This window comes from Dasypus novemcinctus, chromosome 21 (assembly GCF_030445035.2).
Source record: "Dasypus novemcinctus isolate mDasNov1 chromosome 21, mDasNov1.1.hap2, whole genome shotgun sequence".
Taxonomy (NCBI): Eukaryota; Metazoa; Chordata; class Mammalia; order Cingulata; family Dasypodidae; genus Dasypus; species Dasypus novemcinctus.
This window is the reverse complement of record NC_080693.1, coordinates 6,618,740-6,638,408: the sequence shown is the minus strand read 5'-3', so window position 1 is coordinate 6,638,408 and position 19,669 is coordinate 6,618,740. Positions and strand designations below refer to the sequence as shown.

Genomic DNA, 19,669 nt, shown 5'->3' with positions numbered 1-19,669 from the left:
GAAGTCGCCCTTCTGAGTCAGGCCTCACCAGCGTCCGCCCCGACCCCCGCCCACCCCCTGGGCCACGCCCTCAGCACCTCCTGCTCAGCGGCCGCCAGACCCAGCCCCCGGCCGCTTGGCCCCAGGCCAAGGACAGCCGCTCTCGCTCTCGCTGGTCGAGACCCCGCGGGGACGGCGGCAGCAGGAAACCGGGCCAGGGCGCTCCAGGGCTCCCCAAGGTCAAGGGAGGCGCGCGGGAGCCCGAGCTCCCTCTGCCGGGGGGCGGCGGGGGGGGGGGGGGGGGGTGCAGGTCGGCCTCGGCAGCTGATTCTCGCGAGAGCCCTGAGGGCGCCAGCGCCTGAGGGAGCCTAGGGCTTCCAGTGGGACCCTTCCAGCGTCGCCCACCGCGCATTGGAGCTGCTCTGGCTCCCCTGTCCCGCCGCCCCGCCTTCTAGAAACTACCGGAGCGCACTTACTGTGACCACAAGCCGCACGGCTACCGCCCGGAAAACCTGCGAGAGGCTCCCGGAGACGAGCTGGACCGCGCGTGTGTCCCACACTCGCACCTGGGCTGGGAACGCATGGGAGCGCCAGCACACCTGGGCGCCTCGCCAGACTGCCCAAGGACTACGCACACCCCTCCCCGCCAACACACACACACCCCGGCCTGGGAGTCGTGCTCCCTTGGCGCAAGGCCCGGAGGTGGAGGCGCAGCTGTCCTGGGGCCCTTGACCCTACCCTCCTCCACACTCCAGCGCTGTACAGACCTTTTTTGACAAATACGCTCTTGTAAACTTTTTTCAAATGTAAAAGCACAGTTCCATAAAGTCTGGGGTGAAACTTTTCCACACGCGCAGCTTGTGGCATCAGGGAATTTAATATACAGCTTTTCTAGAGGTGATCTCTTGTTTTCTGAGCCTGTGAAGTGTTTATTGGGGGGGGGGGAGGGGGAATCTAGTTTTCATATTGTTTTCCCGAAAGTGATATGTATTTTAATAGATTTGTATTTTTTAAAAATCTGTGCTCTATAGATGTTTTAAAGAAAAAGAAAATTACAAAAAAAAATAGCATGTTATATATACATACGATGAAATATTTTCAGATGTAAAAAGAAGTGAAATTCTGATGCATGCCATAACTGGGTGAATCTTAAAGACATAACATTGAGTGAAATAAACCAGATGCACAAGGACATATATAACCTCATTTTTATTAAATAATTAGAATAAGTAAACTCATAGTCAGAATCTAAGATTTTGGTCATTAGGGGATGGGATAAGCATACGGAATGAGGAGGTAATGCTTAAATTGTATAGCATTTCTAATTGGTTTGATGATAAATTTTGGTAATGGATGGTGATGGTGATGATGATGGTACAATATGAACACAACACTTAAGTGTATACGTCAATAGGTTAAAAAGGGGAAGTTTGACTCATGTGGAGCTGGCCCATGCGCAGTAGTGATGCACGCAAGGAGTGCCGTGCCACGAAGGGGTGTCCCCATGCGCAAGGAGTGCACCCTGTAAGGAGAGCCGCCCAGCACCAAAGAAAGTGCAGCCTGCCCAGGAATAGTGCTGCACACAGGGAGAGCTGACACAGCAAGATAATGCAACAAAAAGAAACACAGATGCAACAAAAAGAAGCACTGCTGCTGATAAGGATAGAGAAGGTCACAGAAGAACACACAGCAAATGGACACAGAGAGCAGACAACTGGGGGGGGGGGAATAAATAAAAAATAAATCTTAAAAAAAAAAAATCAAAACATGCAAGCATAGGACAGCATCATGCAAATGCTGAACTCTTCTGTAGTCAATGAGTTTTCATGAAGTGTAAAAAACATATTAAATTAATGCAAGGTGTTAATAATAGGGTGGTGTATGATACCTCTGTATTTTATTCATGACTTTTCTCTAAACCTACAACTTATCTAATTAAAAAGCAAAATAAAGGAAGGATAAACAAACAACAAAAAACAGTGAATATTTAGATTATCCTACTGTAGTGGAGAAATCGGGTATGCACGGTATCGAAGGCCAGGACACGAGAATACCGAGAAGGAAGTTGGTTTATTTCAACCAGCCGGGCTCAGCAGACTCTTGTCCTAATAAAAACCGAGCCCCGAACAGCCTTTTCCAGACCCTTTTATACAGAGGATATAGGATTAGGAAGACTAACAGTGATGGTAAACAGACCTTTGGTTAGGTTCTTCAGTGTTTGATCTTAGTATCAGATAGGTTATTTCCTCCAGGTGAGTTACATATTCTCCACATCCAAGCCAGTTTGGATTAGCACATCGTCTGGAGGCAGCCCTGAATACACATTCAGTCTCACATCCCTTCTGAACATTCAAAGACTGTAGGGCCTATATTACTTATTTGGCCATCTTGGAGACTAGGTACTCTTGGAAGTAATTTTGATTTAATGCACAGGCTATATCACTACCACACAAAGAACCATATCCAACTAAGGTGTATTTGGAGAGTAAAGGGAATTTGGAATGAGCATGAAAAAAAGATTTTTAAATACCAATATGGCCTTTGGTCTGGCTGCAGAAATAATGCATGTATCATTATGAGTATTTCTTTCTTATTTTGTCATAAATAAATTTGCATGTATACACATGTGGTTGCACTTGTCTGTTTGGTGGTATTTCTAACTATTTTTGAAAAAAACTATTTGTTGTCATGTGCTGTCTCCGAGGTTCCTGTTTCCTTATCTCAGCAGTCAGCAAGTGACCTGACATACTTCCTTCAATGCCAGGAATTGAAAAAAATACTTAAAAACCTCTTGCATTCTTTGCAGATTGGCTGTGAGCTGCAGCACTCCTTCATATAAAGCCTAGCTGCCCCCTATTTTGGCTTGACCTTCACCTCTTTCTTGTGGAGATCCTAAAGATCAGCCAGAAGTATAATCTTAGGGTCATGTTTCCTACGCTGCACATGAACAAAATCCCTGGATACCCCAGGGTTCGTGTTAGCTCCACAAGGCCCTTACTCCATTAGAATCTTACTCCTCAGCCTCGTTCTGTCCAGGCTTCTAGGTCTCCCTGCTGCTTGACCATTATGTGTTGCTCACTGCAGGTAGAGTTTATCTTCAAGTGCTTTTATCAAATACCACCTATAAAGTTGTTCTATCTTGAGATGGGTGAAATGAATGCCAATCTTTATCTCAGTCCTGCAAGGTAACCCCAGAAAAGACAAAATTCACAATCATGTTTATTTTTTATTTTAGTAAAGGTCCATATTTCTTCCAGTGTACTCTACGTGTAAAATATGTTACAGTTAATGGATCTGCAAGAGTGCAGCAGGAGAAAATATTGTGTCATAGGAATAGACAATCCATTTGTGAAGTTTTCTAGAAATTAGTGAAGATTAATATAGAAGTATGTGGAGAAATATTATGCTTCATTTTTTAGATATATATAGGCTAGTGAGAATGATGAAATAATATTTATGGTCCATAGATGAGTTAGAATAAATGAAGGGGCAAAGTCTTCGAGTTTATGATCCTGGGAATAGATTGATTTTATATAGAAACAAAGGAAGTTCACTTTTTAACAAGATATTAGTAGGGAAGACAGACTTTGTATATTTGATAGTGTGAACTATTAACCTTGGCTTATGTGTGCTCTTTTAAATTAGAATTAGTAATTATAAACCAAGTGCAATGAAAGGACTGCTGGAGTTTGAGAGCTAAAGGAAATAAGTATAATAGATCAAAGGATATTATCGATGACTCACATGCATTCTTAGATCATAAATTTAAGTTAAACCAGACAGCAAGATCATGCCTTATTCTGAAACCATGCTCAGCAGGGAGAATGGGTCAAAAATAGGCAGAGCTTTGGGTTTTGCCTTGTAAGTAAAGGAGACAGAAAGAGAAAGTGTAGTGAATGCAGTGTGGAATGGATTGATTATATTGAACAATGATGACATGAATATATAAGAGAAATACTTTAATCTGCCAATGGTCATGAAATAATTGTAAGATAAAACCATGAACACATTAAAGGAGTATAAGACAATTGAGATTGAAAATCGATGATGAAGAAAATACAGGCAAGGTCATTGGAGTCAGATTTAAGAAGAAATAAAGACTATTAAAATCATGTTTATACACCTTATTCACCTTAAGAGTTTGATAGCTGAAAGGACCAACAGGATTCAAGCAGTTTAAAGTTAGGGAAGAGCTTTACAACTGGTAAAGGAGACAAGAAAGGAATAATGGGAGAACAATATTCATTACAAGGTTCATACAACATCAGGCATGGACATTTTTGTCCTTCCGCTCTACATTACAAAGGACACACGCTCACTCCAGGTCTCAAGCTACCAGCAACATATACAGATTGGGAGGTACCAATAAACCCACAATCTGCTGGGGTGCTGGCAACTCAGAGTGAACTGGTCATGTAGGCACATTCAATCTTTGTGGCCAGGCTGCACCATCAAATCCCTCTCTCCAATCCAGGCTCTACCAAATCAGGCACAAATCAGAAGCCCTATTGTAACTACAAAACTAAGCAGATAGGATTAAACATCTGAAACAACTTTGGATCTGTGGTGACTGATAATTTATGTTTAGTTAATAGATTCCACAGCTTTGGCCAAAACACAGTACATCTGCAGAAAAGCTGTTGGTCAACCCAGACTTGCTATGCAGGTAATAAGAGAGAAATTAATAGTACTGGGAGACAGACAATGGTATCCATTGGGAAAAAATGTTTTTGAGAAGAGAACAGAACCAATAGAAAAAAATAAAACAAATTCATAGCAATAGTGGAAAAACACTTCTCTTAATACCAAAACTTGAATCTGTAGGTGTAAAATGAACACTACGTTCCTGTAAACATGTGAAAAAGATTCTTGAAATGAGAGAAATTTTGATGAATGAAATAATATTTATAAAATGAAGAAATAATTCTAAGGACACAAAAGCAGAACAAAAGTCCTGGAAAGTTGGTAAATTACCTACAGCAGCACTCAATTTTAAAAAACACTGGGGTAAATAAGAAGTGTCTGTTATTTTTCAAATACCTCAAATATTTAAGAGAACATATTGAATATTGTAACCACTACTAGAATAATTACAGGGAAAGTAATATGGATTTAGAAATAACTAAGTCAGGAACACTTATGATAAAGGGAGATGAATGGGTGTTCAGATGTGCTAGTATTTTCAGTTTTTATAATGACTGGTTACTATTCATTAACAATTATTAATCAAGAACAAAAGGCTTATATAAACAAAGTTAAATTTTCTCTAACAGGTAAATTTAAATCTGAGAAAAATTATTCTAAACTATCTATGATTAATAATATATTGTTGCAATATATTTACCTTTAATCAAAATGTGCATATGGTAAAAGGGAAATGAATCATATTTCCAATAAAAAGTGATATGAAAAGAGTATAGTTGTTATTCAGTTTTATTGTTCATAAAATTAGTAAAATAGAAATATGAAATAAATATGTTTGAAATTTGAAAGGAGGGAGCAATATTCTTTTTTTTACATGATTATTATTGCATACCTTGAAAGCTGAAAGTAATCTATCAAAATAGCAATATACTTCAATAGTTGATTCTTAATAAAAATGCACAAATAAAGCAATTGTCTTGATATATAATTAGGCCACTACTATCTAAGTACAATGGAAGAATGCATCCAATCTAGACCAAATGAATAGTTAAATCCTTTTGAAAATTACCCAAGAAAAATTGTACAGTACTGCTATGGAAAAATATGTTCCTGAATGATTTTTAGACAAAACCTGTGTGTTTGACAGAATTAGAAAGTTATAGCTTGGTTTTAGTTAGCATGACCCAAAAATGTAGTAAAGAAAAACAAACCTTTCCAAGCAAGACTACAAAGCCAGAGCCATAAATCAAAGGGATATTATATTTGATTAGTTTCAATAAAGTCTTACAGCCAATATAATATCACAAATAAAATAAAAACATAACCTTTTTTATATAGAGTAAGCATGAGACAGTCAAAACTTCTTAATATTTAGGAACAACATCATCAATGAAAATACTGAAAAGTTATGAAAGGTTGTCAAAAATACTAAAACAAATGTTTCATGTCATTTTTATGTCTCACAATTATATATTAATATATTTATGTCAAAGCAATGAGGCATTATATCTCAAAACATACTGCAAAGGCATGTTGGCCCCAAATGCAAAGCTGAAATAACCTGTGTCTTTTGAAATTTCCTTGCATCTCTAAATAAATGAGGGTATTCCTATAAATGCACTTTCCTTCTGAGGACAAATGTGCTGGCTAATTTGGTTCTATCTCCAGAGCATTTCTTTACCCAAATAAAGGAGGATTACTTTAAAATAAGGAATATGCATAGACAAGCAATCCATGATTCTTAATCAACTGTTTTATGATGTGTATAATCTCACATAGTACTACAGCTGAAGGAATTTGGCTAAGCCCTTGGTCTGTATGCCTTTCTGATACCTGCTTTGCAACTCTTGTCAGATGTCTCCAATGCTGTAAGTATTCATTTTCTTATCTTTAAATGCAGATGATAGGTCTGCTGTTAAACTCAGAAGAGGTAGCATGAGTAAAGTGGACAATGTAAGAATGTAATGGACATTAGCTCTTAGTTTATCCTTTGGAAACTCACAAGAAGACATAGGAGGGGCCACCACAATGCCACCTCTTTGTCACCTGCTGGATCTTTGTGTAATCTATCCATTAGAGCAATAAAGAAATAAATTAGGATTTGAGGTCTGCTAAATAGGGAGAAGCACCATGCTAGGGAGGGGAGGGTCAATGTGTCACCTCTGCAATCGCTTTTTATGATGCTATCCAGACATACAGCTGAGTATGTTTGAGTCCATAAAATTGTAACAGACATTCTGGATAGTGATAAAAATTCTGGGATTCAGAAAGAGGCTTGCTGGGTTCAAATCTTGACTCTATCATGCTCGCACAGTGTGAACTGAGCTAATTCCTTAAGCTCTCTACAGGTCAGATATCTCAGCATAATGGAAATATCATGGGTGGTTTTGAGCATAGTTGTAAATTATATTAAAGAATGCATAGGAATTTCACAGAATATGACTTACAGGGTAGTCAGATCTTTCACTTTTTCACTAGAGTATTTCTTAAGTTTTGAATGTTTCCTGCCTTTGATCATACCACCAAAGTATATGCCTGCTCAGCTTCTCTTGTTCTAAAGTAAATAAAACAACCACCTGCTGTACTTGGAAGGATTAGAGTGAGGATCTTGGTGTATTGGATAAACATCTTGGCACATCCTCATGTTAAAAAAGCTTTGCTAGACTTGATTCATAAACATATCCTTTTGACTATTTAAAACACAAGAAGACAACAGTTCAAAGCAAAATTATCTGATGGCCTAGAAAACTTTCAGAGGCTCATCAACATATGAGAAACATAAAAACTCTCATTTTGACTGTAATTTGCTTTAGCGGATTATATAAATCCATATAATAATGAACTTTTCTTAATATACTGGGTTAGTCAAAGACGGACTGTTGTTTCACCGTTGTTTTCACAAACGCTGTGTGGGGTCTTCCTGCCAGTGGCAGCTCAAGGAAAGGAAGAGAAGCAAGCGCGGCTCTATCCTGAGCCCAGTGTTAAAGCCCGGGGGAGGCACCCCAGGAGAAGCCTGCTGGTGTTTCAGGAAAAGGCTAACTTTTTCTTTCCTATAAACTAGTTCTAAAAGACTACCAGTGATGCAAGAACTTCATTAAACCCAACCACAATGGCATTTTCTCTTCATGTTTTTCTTTAAGGCACCACAGATTGAACTCAGGACCTTGTACATGGAGGCAGGCCCTCAACCACTGGGCTACATCTGCTCCCCATAATGCTGTAATTGTACTTCATAATTAAAGGTAAAGTGAAATGTTCTTCCTCTCTGAGGTCAGAAAACTGTCTTGCAGAGTCTGAGAACACCTCTTTGAAACCCTCATTAGCAGAAGAGCTGAAATCTTGGAGTCTAGGATGTGGGCCAGCCTGGAAGAGATGAGCATGGTGAGAAGGGAAGAGATGAGAGGCCAGCACAGATAGGCACAGTCTACCTCCCTCCCAGTTTGGAAGTAAAATTAGGAAAATGTATAACCATGCCTATTTATCTATCTAGAATTTTACTCTAACCTTTATTATACTTTCATTCATTCAGTAATACATTATAATACATTAAATCCTTCCATCCATTTTCTTTATCTTCCATAAGTCATTTTGTGTCTTTTCTTTCCCTTTAATAACTTTTGAGACCACTCGTTCCAGGTCATCCCTTTATTATTCTAATAGTATAGCTGTTAGAATAACATCTTGACCCCTTTTCCTGACCTCACAAATAAATTTATTGCAATAAACAGTGAATTTCTAGGAAAGGCCACCTCCATTATGCCTTCCATCTTTAAATACTAAACCATCCTTTGCTCTCAGTCTGGACAGGTGAAAACTAAACCTCGGAGGCCACTGCTTTGCCCCTCAACTGTCCCATCCCTCTTGCCTAGACCACTTTTTTGAGCCTTTCCTAGAATGTTCTACCTCTAAACCTTTCAGGCTCCTGAGGGTTTTCTTTATTTCCACTGTGTTTCCAGGCTTAAATGACTTTCTCTTCCATTTTTCACACAAAAACTAGTGCCACTTTTTCAAGGGGTAATTTTTACTTTTGCAACATATTTACATTAAACCCACCTTAATTTCCTTAGTACTCTTGAAGAATATATTTGGCCTTAGTAAACTTGACTCATATGCTTATTTTAATTCTAAATAAACAATATAGTAGGAGAACAACTTTTTTTTAAAATCACTGACATGGAAATGCAGAATCTTTAAAGAAAAGTCAGAATTTGACTTCTAATTGATAAGAACTACTTTTGATGCTTGAAATCTCCAAAAAAGAGTTCAGAGATAAAACAGAAGAAAACCAAAAATAATTTTGGGTGACCCTGACTTCAGAGATAAAATTAAAAAGCTGCTAGTAAATCAGACAAAGACACCATATGAATAATTAAATACAGAACAGGATATTCTATAAAATGTTACATAAAAAAATATAAGGGATTCCCATATGCCCCACTCCTCACACCTCCCAATTTTCCCAAATTAACAACTTCTTTCATTAGTCTAGTACATTCATTGCAATTGAGGAACACATTTTGGAGCACTGTCACCTAGCATGGATTATAGTTTACACTGTAGTTTACACTCTCTCCCACTCCTTCTGTAAGTTATGGCAGGATATATAATGTCCTGTATCTGTCTTCACAATGTCATTCAGGACAATTCCAAGGCCCAAAAATAACCCCATATTGGACCTCTTTTTCCCTCTCCCTGCTTTTAGGAACTCCAGGGGCCACTGTCTCCACATCAATGATATAATTTCTTCAATTTCTAAAATCATAATAAGTCTATAGTTACAATATCAGTAAATCCACTCCAGTCCATATTTTATTCCCTAGTCTTGAGGATTCTGGGACTGTGATGCCTACTCCACCTCTAACTGAGAGGGGGTTTTGATCCCATATGACTGATGGATGGGACTCTCTTGCTTGCAATTATAGACTTTCAGTTCCTTGGTATGGTGGTTATCCATCCTCACCTCCTTGTTAGTTGTCTTGGATGAGTCCAATGAACTGGAGAGTAAGTGTTGCAACTCTGCTGAACCCTAGACCAGCTGGCACATGGACAGTAAGGTAGTGGTTTTTAAAACTCTAGCATACATGAGAATTACATGGAGAAATCATCAAACCACACCTCAATAAGGCTTACCCTACAGTTTCTGCTTCTTTAGCTGTGAGTTAGTATGCAAGAGTCTGCCCTTCTGACAAGTTCCCAGATGCTGCTGCTGCTGAGCCTGTGACTCACTTGGAGAACCACTGGCCTAGGGATTTGGGGGCCTAAGAGAAGATCCTAACAAAGAAAAAGCAGTCACTTGTTGTAAATTCCAAGGAGACTTCACAAAGTCTCAACTGACCTTAGATAATAGAAGGTCATTTACAATCTATATTTTGTTTTTTGTTTGTTTGAGGTTTGGCAGGCTTCATGACAGAAAGTATCAGAAAGTTTATGGGAGGATTAGAATTGGAAGAGAGAAAGCATCGAACACCCTTTCAGGAGATATGAATTATATGGTGGCAGAAATTAGGATGATACACAGAAAACTATATTTATATGATTTTTTTTTTAGTATAAGAACTAGGTAAGATATTGACAAATAGAATAGATACTGAAAAACTGAATGCTACTTATTTTCTAAATCTGTGCTTGCCACTAACTACATTGCTTTATATTTTTGTTATTTCATGATTATACACAATGATTCTATTAGAATACTAGTTTTCTGTGTTTCTCCCATACAACCTATACAATTATAAATAATCAACACAACATTTTTGCTGAAGTTATGTGTGATTATATAAATGTTGTTATTCAAATATGGGAAAGAGGGAATATTAGAAAGCAAAATCTTTGATGCAGAAACACTATCAAAGAACAAGAAAAAACTCGAAAGTTAATCTGATGCATTCATTGAGTGGTAAATTAATAGATTAGGACACTTAAATACTGGTAAATCCCGTTCCTAATGGGATTCTACATAGACTATCATACCTATGAGTATGTAAATTGAATTTTATTGAACAACCTCAACATGTGTTATGAATGCACAGTACTGCACTACACACACCAATTTGAGACAACTCATTTTGGATATTTGAGGTAGCTCAAGCCTAAGGTGATAAAGGCTCTGCATAATCTTGACATTTCACTTAGTTATATGCTGAAATGTAGGAAGAAGCCACTCTTCCTGTAGACGAAAAGGAAGGAATAGGAAAGACAGTGAGAAGAGAACAGTTTGGTGGAGCAATATAGGGACGATGTGCTATTCTCAGCATGTAAGTGATGGGGCAGCCACTGAGTGACAACAGGCAGGTGGTGAAGGCTGAGGGCAGCTGGGAGAGCACCAGGAGGGAAAGGAAACCTGGCCAACAGCTAAGATTAGAGATTACAGAGAGTTTGTTGCTCCAGGTAATTAAGCAGGAGATTTGGCTAAATAGTTGTGATTTACTGCACAGTCCCTAAAGGTCACAGCAGCACTACTGGAGAACCCACTGAGAAAGTAAAAACTTCTGACTACTAAAATTATAGTTAGATTTTATCAAACAAAATAGAACAAAAAGACAAGAATACATGGCAGATTTCTGCTGTCAATGCCTATAATAAAATACCCAAATGCATTTATATAATATAGATCAGGTCCTTTCATAAGATTTGACTCTAAATATGACAGATTACTCTCTATCATTATGAAATGATAAATTTTAAAGGATAAAATTACAGCTTTTATGCAAATATAAAAAAACATGCAAACAATTTTATTTAACTCATTAATTAAAGAAGGAACCAACAAGATAATAGAACTCATTCAGAAAAGAAATCAAATTACTACACATATAAGGGCAGCTAAAGAATGACAATGAACTTTCAAATAGATGTAAAATACATCAGTGTAGAAAACAATAATGATTTGCATTACACAAACACAATTAATTTTCATTTCCTTGGAAAATAATTATTTGCACTAATAACTGCTTTTTACAACTTCCAGAATTATAAAATAGCTCAAAAACAACCAAAAGAGGGAAGCGGTTCAAACCCCGGGTCTCCTTGACCCGTGTGGAGCTGGCCCATGCGCAGTGCTGATGCGCGCAAGGAGTGCCGTGCCACGCAGGGGTGTCCCCGCATAGGGGAGCCCCATGCGCAAGGAGTGCACCCCGTAAGGAGAGCTGCCCAGCGTGAAAGAAAGAGCAGCCTGCCCAGGAATGGCGCCGCCCACACTTCCCGTCCTGCTGACGACAACAGAAGCGGACAAAGAAACAGGACGCAGCAAATAGACACAGAGAACAGACAACCGGGGGAGAGTGGGAATTAAATAAATAAATAAATCTTTAAAAAAAAAAAAAAACAACCAAAAGAAAAGTTAACCCAGTGCACTAGACAGGACCTAGAATTTTTCTGACTAATTTCACATTTTAAACAATTTTTCCATTTACTGGCATAAGGAAGAAAGATGTAATAAATAGAGTAAATGTTATTTGTTTGTCCCTTTTTGACCAAGAAATATGCTAGGCATTTTTATCTACATTATTTAATTGAATCAGAATAATGGTCTAATGAGAAAGCTCCCAATGTAAATTGAGTAAAGTGATACTTAAATGATTTATCCTTTGTCATAAAGTTAGTGAATGGTTGAGTTGAAATTTGTAATTTGCTCCAAAATCAATGCCTCTTCTCACTGCATGTTGCAAAATTTAATTAACTAAATAGTGAATTTTGGGCCTTGATCTAAATAGAGTTTCAGGGTTGAAGATTTGGCATTGATATCCCTGTATGTTCTCCTAATCTAATATGGAAAATTGGGTTTAAATTACCTCAGTGAAAACTTAGTGGTTGGTCTCATATGGTCTCTAATTTTCGGATAGATATATTGGTGACTTGAAGAAAGGGGATTTGCACAAATTAGAAAACTGTAAATAACTCACAGTAAATAACTCAAGTTGCTCACTTTACTTTTTAGAGTAATTGATTAAATGTCCAGAGAAATGGACAGCTTAGTATATGAGACCATATTCTTCCTCACGGGGTTTTCTGATGTTTGGGAGACTCAAGTTTTACAGGCTGTGCTGTTTTTGATCATTTACCTGGCAGCCTACTAGGGAATCTTCTCATCGTCACTCTCACCACCGAAGATCATCAGCTACACACCCCCATGTACTACTTCCTGAGGAACTTGTCCTTTCTGGATCTCTGCCTCATTTCCATCACTGTCCCCAATCCATCGCTAACTCTCTGACTAACCCCAACACCATCTCATTCCTGGCGTGTGTTTCAAAGGTATTTTCCTCATTTTCCTTTGCCTTTACTGAAGTAACTCTTGATCTGATCCGATCTCTGGATCTGTGAGTTGGGATTACTATGTCCTGGCTCAAAACCACTCTTTCAGCTGAGAATAGACAGCAACTGCTGAGGGCATTGTTTCAATACCACCCAGGACAGGGGCTGAGCCAGCGGAGATTGGAAAGCCACATTTCTTCCCTAGGGTTGCAGAGAACAGCTTACCAAAGAGCACAATCTACTGGGAAGGCAGGAAAGCACAGCTTCAGAAAGCTGAGAAAAGAGGATTTTGACGTCTTTCCTGACCCTCCCCCCAGGGCCACTTAGAAGTGGTAGGCACCCCATCATGGCCCCTGGCCCTGAACTGGCTGGGGAATGCTGATTTGAGAAAGCCCTGCCTGGGATGACCCTCCTCCCAGAATTTTCCTTCCAGGCAAAAGTACTAGAGGCAAGGAAAGGGGAGACAGAAAAAAAAAAAAAAGACTATATAGGAAAAATAGATAGGCAAAATAGAAACAAACACAGATCAAGATAACCAGAAGAAAGGAAGCTTTCTCCTGGGGGTGAAGCAAGTGAACACACAGAGCAATATTAAAAATCATACCATACACCTAGAACAAAACTCACATGTAAAAGCATCAAATAAATCTGAAATGGTTAAACACAGGAAAATCTAAAGGTCTAAAATATGTTAAACCATGGGAAGCAGACTTGGCTCAACTTACAGAGCATCTGCCTACCATATGGAGGGTCCGAGGTTTGATACCCAGGGCCTCCTGACCCATGTAGGAAGCTGGCCCATGCTCAGTGTTGCTGAATGCATGCAGTGCCGTGCCATGCAGGGGTGCCCCCACGTAGGGGTGTCCTACTCGCAAGGAGTGCACCCCGCAAGGAGAGCCACCCCACATGAAAAAAGCACAGCCTACCCAGGAGTGGCACCGCACACAGAAAGCTGACGCAGCAAGGTAACACAACAAAAAAGAGACGAAGTTTCCCAGTGTCGTCTGACAATGCAAGTGGGCACAGAAGAACACAAAGTGAATGGACACAGAGAGCAGACAACAGGGGGAAAGGGGAGAGAAGTAAATAAAATAAATATTTAAAAATAAATAAAATAAAATAAGTTAAACCAGATGTCAAAAAGAACCTTAACACAAAGACAATCAATAATAAAACTAGGCGAGAGAGAGTAAAACTGACAGAGTAAATTCATCAAGAATCAGATGACCAGATATCAGCAAATAATTGCAAGCAATACTAAGAAAAAGGACAATATAGCCCAGACAAAGGAACAAAATAAAATATAAGAGGAGACACAGAATTTAGAAAAACTAGGCAAGGATGTTTAAACAAATTTCCTAAATCAATTCAAGGAGATGAAGGAATGATGGCTAAAGAGATAAAAGATATTATGAAGAGGCTAGGTGAGCATAGAGAAGAATTTGAAAGCATGCAAAGAAAATGAAATTATTGGAATGAATGTCATAATGGCAGAGAATAAAAGTCCATAGAAGCATACAATAGCAGATTTAAACCAGAAGAAGAAAGCATCAACCAACTAGGAGATAGGACATTCACAATCTTTCGGTCAGAAGAACAGATAGAGAAAGAATGGAAAAATTGAGCAGGGTCTCAGGGAATTGAATGACAGCATGAAGCACAAAAACATATACATCATGGCCATCCTTGAAGGACAGGAGAAGGAAAAAAAAAAAGGCAGAAAAAGTATTTGCGGAAATAATGGCCATTCTTTTCTGCACTCTTATGAAAAACATAAATATACATGTCCAAGAAGCACAACACACTTCAAACAGAATAAATCCTCATAGACCTAGACTGAGACACATACTAATCAGAGTGTCAAACGTCAAAGATAAAGAGCAAAACCTGGAAGCAGGAAGAGAAAATCAAGTACTGATTCATCATCAGAAACTGCAGGTGAGAACGCAGTGGTATGCTATATTTAAGGTACTGAAATAGAAAAACTACCAACCATTGATTCTTTATCTGGCAAAACTGTCCTTCAAAACCAAGGGGATTTAAAAATACACAGTGATAAACAGAAACTGAGAGCGTTCATCATTTTCTGCATTTTAAGAAATACTAAAGGGAATCTGCAGGTGAAAGGGAAAGAGAGGAGAGATGGTTAGAGGAGACTATAGAAATGAAGATTATTAATCACTAAAAAGGTAAAAAGAGAGCTAATAATAAGATATGACACATAAAAACGTAAGTACAGTACCCTTGCTGAGTTAAGGAAACAGGATTTGAAGTTCTGGGTAGTGGAGAGAGCTGGGACTCGGGCAGAGAACCAGAAGGAGAAAGTTGCATAGATAAAGAACTTCAGAGATACGCACAAGGTTCCTTTTAAGCCTGTTGGTAAATAGTTTCCAGGTGAGAATCTATAAGGCTGGGCAAAGGATAACCATACGCTGTAAGCCAAACAATTTCCAGAGCTTGCAGAGACTGGGAAACATTCAAGTTCTGATCAGCCAGACTGGGCATCGCTGCTGAAGACCTAGGGCATGTGGCAGACACCCAGAAGGGTCCTGCCCCACCATGACTAGTGGAGCCTCGCAGAAGTGCTTCCCCACGGGGGGGATTTTGTTCTCCGGGGGACATTTGGCAATTTCTGCAGACATTGTGGTTGTTACAATTGGGGATGACATGCTACAGCCATCCAGTTGGTGGAGGCTAGGGATGTTGTTAAACACAGTACAACTCACAGGACAGTTTTGGGCCCAAAACGTCAACAGGGCTGCTGTCGAGACACTCTACCTTAAAATAAAGCTACGCTAACCCTGCTCCAAGAAAGCTTAAAAATAAACCTTGACGGGTTGACTGCATGTCAAAACAAAGTTTTAAAATGAAGACAACAAAATGCAGTACTCAATGATTTTTTTTAAAAGTTGCAATAGCCATGATCTAAATAAAAATTATAGAATTGGAAAGAAGCAAATGTCACCCAGAACTAGAATACAAATCAATCGATAGAAACAAATCCAGACAAGGCAGAGATGCTGGAAACAAATAAAGATGTTAAAGCAGCTAATATAAATATGTTCAAAGGAAAACATGAACAAAATAAGGAGAAAAACAAAAGTTGTAAAAAAAAAGAACCAAATGGAATTTTTAGAGATGAAGAATACAAGATTGGAAATAAAACTTCACTGGACAGATTTAACAGCAGGTTAGCACATTAGACCCTGCAAAAGAAATAATCAGTGAACCTATAAACATACTTGTACACCATTCAATGGAATGTTGTTTAGCAATAAAAAGTAATAAACTCCTGATACACATAATAATGTGGTTGAATCTGTAAAGCATTATGTTAAGTAAAAGAAATAGAGCAAAAGAATATACACTGGGGAAGCAAATGTGGCTTAAGCAATTGAGCGCCCACCTACCACATGAGAGGTCCTGGTTTGGTCCTGGTGCCTCCTGGAGAAAACAAGCAAGACAGCCAGCTGGCTCAACAGGCAGGCTTGGTGGGATAATGCAACAAAGAGACACAAAGCGGAAAGGCAATGAGACACACAACAAACCAGGGAGCTGAGGTGCCTCAAGCAATTGAGTGTGTCTCTCCCACATAGGAGATCCAAGGTTTGGTTCAAGTGTCTCCCAGAGAGATGGAAAGGATGGAAAGGAGCAGACACAGAGAGCACACAGCAAATGGACACACAGAGTGGACAGTGAGCACAAACAACAAGGGGGCAGTGAATAAAAAGTAAATCTTTAAAAAAAAAAGAGTAAACACTGCATTATTCCATTTATTTGAAATTCAAGAAGGGTGTAACTAATCCATATTGAAGAAAGCAGATCATTGGGTGCCTAAGGCCAGGGATATGGGGTGGGGATTGATTGTAAAGAGTCATGAGGAATTTGGCGGTAATGGAGATGATCTGTTATCTTGATAACGATGGTGATTACAAGTACATTAACATTCATCAAAACTCCAAGTACGTACTTAAAATTATATCTCAATAATGTTGATTAAATTAGGTAGTGATTTATGCACATTTTGTATGTATGTTATGTTTTAAAAATAAAGGGAACACTATTTTAAAAAGGATAAAATGGTTGAAGATCTGCATTTACAGTAATCACATTGAATGTTAATGGATTAATCTCCATAATCAATGACACAGATTGTCAGAAAGGATTAAAGTGGCCACAGTAGTTGCTGAGGGCAGGGAGAGGGTAGAAGAGATGCGATGCGGTGGCATTTTTGGAATTTTGAGTTGTTCTAAATGATATTGCAGGGTCAGATACTGGACTTTATATATCCTGCCTTAACCTACTGAATATACTGGGGGAGAGTGAGAACTACAGGGTAAACTATTATCTGTGTAGTGCAGCAGTGCCCCCAAATGTGTTCACCAAGCGCAATGAGTGTGCCACAATGATGAGGGAGGTTGTTGGGGTGGGGGGAGGGGATATACAGGAACCTCTTATATTTTTTAATGTAACATTTTTTTGTGATGTATATATCTTCAAAAAAAATACAATTTACAAAAATGATGTGATGGGGGATGGGGAGTGGGTTATATGGAAACCTCATGTTTTTTTAAAAAATGTTTTTAATGTAACATTCCTTGTAATCTATTCACTTTAATTTAAAAATAAATAAATGACAGAAAAAGCAACAACAAAAAAGTATGACCCATCTATATGCTATCTACAAGGGACTCGACGTAGACCCAAGGATACAAATAAGTGGAAAGAGAAAAGCTGGAAAAAGATATTCTACTCAAACAGTAACCCAAAAAGATATGGGGTAGTTATAATAATATCTGATAAAATAGACATTAACATGAAAAACTCTTAAAAGAGACAAAGAGCTGCCTTCTCGACCCGACCCCAGCCTGGCGGCTTTTAGACCAGGGAGTCTCCTGGCACCTCGGGGCGCGGAGAGCAGAGGGCGGCTCGGGAGGCAGTGCCCGCCAAGGGGCCGGCGCTAGGGGGTGCGGCGGCTGCGGGCGGAGCAGCTCCCTACTTAGACCGCGCCGCTCTGAACTGGGGCCCGCGGCTGCCAAGGGGAACGCACCTGGTGGAGATCCGCCGAGTCCCGGGTCACGGCCTCGCCACCCTCAGGCCCCGGGCCAACTGCGTCTTTAAAGTCGCTGGGACAAAGAAGGGACAAAATGGGGGCAAGGGGTTACCTTCGGGTGGGGTTTTCTGGGTTTGAGGGGGGCTGGGGATGGGCAGAGGGGTAATATTGTCCAAGAAATAGGTGGGAGGGAGGGGCAACATACGAACATGGGAGAGTGTCAGATGTTCGTTGAGAACAAAATGTTGAGTAAAACGTATCAAAGTATAAGTAGGAGGGTTACCTGGTTAGGACGCTCAGGGGGGATGGTCTGATGCGGGACGGACTCCGAGGGAATAGCTGAAGGCTCATTTTGCCAAGGTGGGTTCTACCATTGGGTGGGGTGGACCCATATCCTGGGGAAGACTAATGCCGTGGAATAGAGAGAACTGTATCTCTCGTGAGAAAGGACGGCTCCCAGGGCATTAGATTGGCAGGCGTTGTGGGCCCTAAGGGGAGGGGAAAATGGATGTGGAATGGATGGAACAAAGGTAAATAAGGGGGCAAGAGAGGAGTTATGTGAGAGTACATGAGGATGAATATAAAACAGCTAATATTACACCAAAAACATATAGGGGACGACAGACTAATAATGAAAACCATAAGACAAAATATAGGATAACTAAAAAATTTAGAAAACTGTACAACCTAAAGTATGGACCACATAGTAAGCACAGATGTCACCTTGTTTGAAAACTATAGTTTCGGGATCTGTACATCAGTTTCAGGAAATATGATATGAATAAGTTAAAAGATTATTGCTGTGGAAGGGAAAAGGTTTTATGGTGGATCTGGGGAAGTACTGTATATTGTATATATGAATTTCGGTGATCTAAGACTCTTCTGAAGCTGACATTATGTTGGGATTCACTTTACGGGAAGTTTTGGATCACAGAGTGGTTCAACAATGGCAGCGGAGGAATACTGATATGGGATGTTATTGACAGGATATATATAGTTGACAGGGAGTTATACAGGGCATATGCCCAGGGTATATGGTAATGTCTATATATACTCATAGTGGAAACAATTAAAAACAACAGCTGGGGGGGTACTAGGCTCCTGGCCGGGGGGTCACTGGTGTGGGCCCTGGGAGAGCAGTGGCAATCCTCCAGGTGCAACGGCAAGAACCAGGAAGGAAGGAGGGACCAACAGTGGGCTCTTGATACTAATGGCTACACTTTTGAGCCTATACACCTGCAATAAGAACAAGGCCTAGAGTAGCATTGTGCCTGGGGGTTTCCTCCTGACAGCCTTCATGTTACTCAAATGTGGCCACTCTCACAGCCAAACTCAGCGTGTAGATGCGATGCATTCCCCCCAGCGTGGGACACGACACCCGGGGATGAGCCTCCCTGGCACCGAGGGATCACTACCACATACCAGCTGAAGAAGCAACTAGAAAATGACCTTGAATTAAAGATTCAATGCGGAACAGCAGAATATACCTGTCTACATATAATAACATGACTTCGGGAAGCTGTTTGACCTAATGTAAGGGGGAAATGGAAAGGAGAAATGAGATTATAAGGCTGTGAGTCTCTAAAAATGAGTCTGGAGGTTGTCAGAAGGAATACCCCTATGTACAACTGAACAGAGTCTAAGAGACAGATAAGGTAGATACAACCCCAGCTATTGGTTCTTTTGAGGGATAAAGAGACCCACGGGTTCTATGGTCATGGCAGAATGGGTTCACTGCCA

The 19,669-nt window shown here is 39.8% G+C and overlaps 2 long non-coding RNA genes across 2 annotated transcripts in view; both read right to left on the bottom strand.

The window, feature by feature from the left end:
* Window positions 1-535, bottom strand: part of LOC139437255 (uncharacterized) — a 60,379-nt gene extending 59,844 nt beyond the window's left edge. The window contains exon 1 of the long non-coding RNA XR_011646990.1: window positions 456-535. This is a non-coding gene — a long non-coding RNA (uncharacterized lncRNA). The remainder of the gene's footprint in view (window positions 1-455) is intronic.
* LOC131274934 (uncharacterized) overlaps window positions 1-19,669 on the bottom strand; it is a 681,981-nt gene that overhangs the window by 329,570 nt on the left and 332,742 nt on the right. The window lies entirely within an intron of this gene.